Source organism: Crinia signifera, chromosome 3, assembly GCF_055691185.1.
Source record: "Crinia signifera chromosome 3, ASM5569118v1, whole genome shotgun sequence".
In the NCBI taxonomy this organism is placed as follows: Eukaryota; Metazoa; Chordata; class Amphibia; order Anura; family Myobatrachidae; genus Crinia; species Crinia signifera.
In genome coordinates this window covers 317,202,840-317,209,295 of record NC_139219.1, presented here as the reverse complement: position 1 = coordinate 317,209,295, position 6,456 = coordinate 317,202,840, and positions in this window count along the sequence as shown.

The window sequence follows — 6,456 nt, the reverse complement described above, 5'->3', positions numbered from 1 at the left end:
CCTAAGAAGCACATGTAAATACAATCTACTTCATTTGATATATATTTTTGGGGGCCTAGGGGTGCCTTGGAAAAATTCTGATACTCTGGGGTGCCGTGATTAGAAAAAGATTGGGAACCCCTGTCCTATGCTATTATTAACCTCAATAGCATTCATGTCCACTCATTTCCAGTCTATTTTGAACACCTCGCACCTCACAATATTGTTTTTTAGGGCAGAAGGTTGCACCAAGGTAGCTGTATAACTATGCTAAGCCACACAAGTGTGCGGCACAAGCATGTGGCTCATCTAGGAGTGGCACTGCAGCAGTATATACGGCAGTACTAGGCACCAGACAGGTAGATACAGCAGTACTAGGTCGTGGGCACCAGACAGGTAGATATGGCAGTAGTAGGCAGTGGGTACCAGATGGTAGATACGGCAGTACTAGGCAGTGGGCACCAGACAGGTAGATAAGGCAGTACTAGGCACCAGACAGGTAGATATGGCAGTACTAGGCACCAGACAGGTATATACGGCAGTATTAGGCACCAGACAGGTAGATACGGCAGTAATAGGAAGTGGGCACCAGACGGTATATACGGCAGTACTAGGCACCAGACAGGTAGATACAGCAGTACTAGGCACCAGACAGGTAGATACAGTAGAACTAGGCACCAGACAGGTAGATATGGCAGTACTAGGCACCAGGCAGGTAGATACGGCAGTACTAGGCAGTGGGCACCAGACAGGTAGATACAGCAGTACTAGGCACCAGACAGATAAATACGGCAGTACTAGGCACCAGACAGGTAGATACGGCAGTACTAGGCAGTGGGCAACAGATAGTAGATATGGCAGTACTAGGCACCAGATAGGTATATATGCCAGTACTAGGCAGTGGGCACCAGACCGGTACATATGGCAGTACTAGGTAGTGGGCACCAGACAGGTAGATATGGCAGTACTAGGTACCAGACAGGTAGATATGGCAGTACTAGGCACCAGACAGGTAGATACGGCAGTACTAGACACCAGACAGGTAGAAACAGCAGTAATAGGCACCAGACAGGTGGATACAGCAGTACTAGGCACCAGACAGGTAGATATGGCAGTACTAGGCAGTGGGCACCAGACAGGTAGCTATGGCAGTACTAGGCAGTGGGCACCAGACAGGTAGATATGGCAGTACTAGGCACCAGACATGTAGATACGGCAGTACTAGGCAGTGGACACCAAATAGGTAGATACGGCAGTACTAGGCACCAGACAGGTAGAAACGGCAGTACTAGGCACCAGACAGGTAGATATGGCAGTACTAGGCACCAGACAGGTAGATACGGCAGTACTAGGAAGTGAGCTGGTAAATACGGCAGTACTAGGCACAAGACAGGTGGATACTGCAGTACTAGGCAGTGGGCACCAGACAGGTAGATACGGCAGTACTAGGCACCAGACATATAAATACGGCAGTACTAGGCACCAGACAGGTAGATACGGCAGTACTAGGCAGTGGGCACCAGACAGGTAGATACGGCAGCACTAGGCAGTGGGCACCAGATAGTAGATATGGCAGTACTAGGCACCAGATAAGTATATATGGCAGTACTAGGCAGTGGGCACCAGACAGGTAGTACGGCAGTACTAGGCCGTGGGCACCAGACAGGTAGATATGGCAGTACTAGGCACCAGACAGGTAGATATGGCAGTACTAGGCACCAGACAGGTACTGTAGATACGGCAGTACTAGGCACCAGACAGGTAGAAACAGCAGTAATAGGCACCAGACAGGTCGATACAGCAGTACTAGGCACCAGACAGGTAGATACGGCAGTACTAGGCAGTGGGCACCAGACAGGTAGATATGGCAGTCTTAGGCACCAGACAGGTAGATACGGCAGTACTAGGCAGTGGGCACCAGACAGATAGATACGGCAGTACTAGGCACCAGGCAGGTAGATACGGCAGTACTAGGCACCACAGAGGTAGATATGGAAGTACTAGGCACGAGACAGGTAGATACGGCAGTTCTAGTCACCAGACAGGTAGATACGGCAGTACTAGGAAGTGAGCACCAGATGGTAGATACGGCAGTACTAGGCACCAGACAAGTAGATACGGTAGTACTGGGCAGTGGGCACAAGACAGGTAGTTACGGCAGTACTAGGCAGTGGGCACCAGATGGTAGAGATGGCAGGACTAGGCACCAGATAGGTAAATATGGCAGTACTAGGCAGTGGGCACCAGACAGGTAGATACGGCAGTACTAGGCAGTGGGCACCAGACAGGTAGATACGGCAGTACTAGGCCCCAGACAGGTAGATACGGCAGTACTAGGCACCAGACAGGTGGATACAGCAGTACTAGGCACCAGAGAGGTAGATACGGCATTACTAGGCAGTGAGCACACCAGACGGGTAGATATGGCAGTACTAGGCAATGGGCACCAGACGGTAGATATGGCGGTACTAATCACCAGATAGGTAGATATGACAGTACTAGGCAGAGGGCTCCAGACAGATAGATACGGCAGTACTAGGCAGTGGGCACCAGACAGGTAGATACAGCAGTACTAGGCACCAGACAGGTGGATACAGCAGTACTAGGCGCAGAGAGGTAGATACAGCAGTACTAGGCAGTGGGCACCAGACAGGTAGATATGGCAGTACTAGGCAGTGGGCACCACATGGTAGATATGGCAGTACTAGGCACCAGACAGGTAGATATGGCAGAACTAGGCAGTGTGCACCAGACGGTAGATACGGCAGTACTAGGCACCAGACAGGTAGATACGGCAGTACTAGGCACCAGACAGGTAGATATGGCAGTACTAGGCACCAGACAGGTAGACACAGCAGTACTAGGCACCAGAGAGGTAGATACGGCAGTACTAGGCACCAGACGGTAGATATGGCAGTACTAGGCACCAGACAGGAAGACACGGCAGTACTAGGCACCAGACAGGTAGATACGGTAGTACTAGGCACCAGACGGTAGATAGGGCAGTGCTAGGCACAAGACAGGAAGATACGGCAGTACTAGGCAGTGGGCACCAGAAGGGTAGATATGGCAGTACTAGGCACCAGACAGGTAGATACAGCAGTGCTAGGCACCAGACGGTAGATATGGCAGTACTAGGCACCAGACAGGAAGCCACGGCAGTACTAGGCACCAGACATGTAGATACGGCAGTACTAGGCACCAGACGGTAGATAGGGCAGTGCTAGGCACAAGACAGGAAGATACGGCAGTACTAGGTAGTGGGCACCAGAAGGGTAGATATGACATTCCAAAAAAAATGTTAGAATAATCCTGCGCCAACAGACTTCAGCACTTATAGACACCTGGGATTACCAATCCCAACCTTCCAATCCAAAAATACACAAAATGGTGAATACACTTGCGATGTCCTTAAGCTGATCACTAATATCTCAGGTGGGTAGAAATATGTCGCCTCCCCCAAGAAAGACTAGAAATAGGGCTACAGAAAGAGTCAGATTGATGATATAAACCATCGGGGGTATTGCCCCCTGCAACTGACCTCTCTGTTGTGCCCTATAGGCATATAAAGGTTTCTTTTAATCCAACACGTCTGGTTATTTCAATCGGATCAGAGCTCACCTTAAGTAGGTGCCCTATGGGCACGTAGCAGTGTCTTTTTACGTCCCTCGGGTCCGTCAGTATGTCAATCACCACCAATCCAGGGTTGATGAAAAAGGTTTTATTCCAATCACAGATGATCCATACACGAAATAACAATCAAAAAATGGCAATAAAAAATGGCTAAAAAAGTTAAAAAAGGTACTGATGGGGTCCAGCACGGGAAAAAAACTTCCGACCACCTCTACCTCACCCGGGTATTTAGAGGAGAAGGTGGGTGTCTTGTAGATGGAACAAAGACACAGGAACACCCAGCAGATACCTTGTGTGGTCCTCCTACCAACGCGTTTCGGGCCTCACCTGGGGCCCTTTGTCAAGGTATGGAGGATGTACAATGGGAACAGGTATATATACCTGTCCCTATTAACATGAAACATGGTACACAATAAAACATGTAACGGATTTCATCATCAATAAAATCTAAGTAATACAATACGCCAGTGCTAATTGCTATCACATACACATAAATTACCTTGATGATAACAGGCAAATATATACATATAATAAACATCAATTTGTGCACACAATCATATGCTGTAAGACTCCCCCGAGTGGATGTATCGCTCCGTTTCTTTCTCAATGCCGCATATCTCGTTACTCTGTCATTTTTCCGTGCCGGAAGTGACGTATCGGCAGTGTTTGGCTTCTGTTGGAAACAGGATGTGACATTCCGCTATCGCTGGAACGCAACCAGGAAGTTGGTATACCAGTATTTCCGTGCTTTTGGAGCGCAAGCTGAATCGGGTTGCCATGGTTAGATCTCTGTGTGCATTTTTCCATTGTATTGGTTTAATAGAACACAAAAACGAAAGAAAAAAGGCATATTAATACTCCAAAAGTAACGGGTAAGCACACAAATATAAAGGAATAATTTATCAAACATGTTTTGAGAACGACAGAGGTTTATAAAAAAGTTTATAAAAAGCACTTAAGTTCAAAGTCTACATTGATTCCCCTGGGCTCAAGGGTTTTCAATTCATATATAGACTTCATCTCAAGCTGTGACAATCTCTGGTCTCTATTATTAATGCGCCAGTGGGTTTTAACTGTTCGTATCCCACAGAAAGATTTTAAATGTGCAATGTCGCAACCATGAGTGTGCTTAAAATGTGCTGACACATTATGGGAGTCCAGACCCTTTTTTATGTTACGGACGTGTTCAGCCATCCTTACTTTTAACACCCGCTTTGTCTTGCCTATATATTGTTTAGAGCAGTTGCATTCCAATAGATAAACACAATAATTACTATTACAAGAAATAAATTCATTTATGGTGTACATTTTGCCCGTTGTTCTTGAATAATATTCATGGATCACAGATGTTGCACTTTTACAGAGACGGCACAGGCTACAAGTGCCACACCGATAGAATCCCTTCGATTTGATGGGATTATATGGGATGGGGGTATTTATGGCACTACTGACTATTTTATCCTTTATGTTGCTTGCTCTCCTGTACACAAATTTAGGGTTACTGGCAATATGTTTTTTCAAAAGAGGATCCTTAGCTAGGATTTGCCAATGTTTCCCAATTATGTTTTCCAGCTGTTTGTGCTGGGTTGTATACTGGGTGATAAAAGCAACATCTGTATTCTCCCTTTTGGGAAGTAATGGGGTAGGATCACCTCCTCTTTCTGAGAGGAGAGTTCTGCCTCTCTTTTTGGCTTTCTCAACCAACCCTCCATCATAGCCTTTGCTAACAAATTGATTCTCCAAGCCTACTGCTTGCATATCGTATACTTCCAACTCGGTGCAGTTACGGCTGATTCGCTGGAATTGGCTGCTTGGCACACTTTTCAGCCAATTAAAGTGGTGGTTGCTGTCAGCCCCTATGAAGGAGTTACAGTCAGTGGCCTTAATATAGTTTTTGGATTTTAGAACGTCCCCCTCCACATAGAATGTTACATCCAAAAAATCAACTGACTGTCTGCTCACACTGAATGATAACTTGATGTTATACTGATTATCATTCAGATGATCACAAAAAAGTTTAAGCAGTGCTTCATCGCCCTGCCACACCAGGATCACGTCATCTATATAACGTCGCCATAGCACCAGACTGGCACCATATGGATGTCCCATCCATACCGATTGTTCCTCCCACCATGCCAGGAACAAGTTGGCATAACTTGGTGCCAGTCTGGTGCCCATAGCAGTGCCGGTGAGTTGCAGGTAATAAGTACCTTCAAACCAGAAATAATTGTTGGTAAGAATGAGGGAAATACCCTCAAGTACAAATTTCTTTTTATCCTCTGAAATTTCTTCTTTATCAAGGAAATACCTCACTGCTTTTAATCCCAGTTCATGACTTATAATTGTATAAAGTGAGGTCACATCTGAAGTGACTAACACATAGTCTGATTGCCACACCACCTCCTTCATAGCCTCCAGTGTGGCTATCGTGTCCATCAGATATGACCTCCTAATCTGAGCTAGGGGTTGTAGTATACTATCCAAGTAATGTGATAAATTGGATAAAATGGAGTTGGTACCGGCCACAATAGGTCGGCCGGGCGGCTTCTCCTGGCACTTGTGCACTTTAGGCAAGATGTATATCACCGGTTTAGATGGATTATCGATTCTGATATAATCTTTAACTTTCTCGTCGATGATCCCTTTATTGGTGTAAAATTGTAGGAACACATCTAATTTCTTAGCTATATTCTTAGTGGGGTCACCCCTTAGTTTCTTATAGGTTGATCTATCATCTAGTTGTCTAAAGATCTCCCCATTGTAATCCGTGGTGTTCAGAATTACAATACTACCCCCTTTGTCAGCAGGTTTTACTACTATCTCAGCATTCTCTTTTAGGGATTT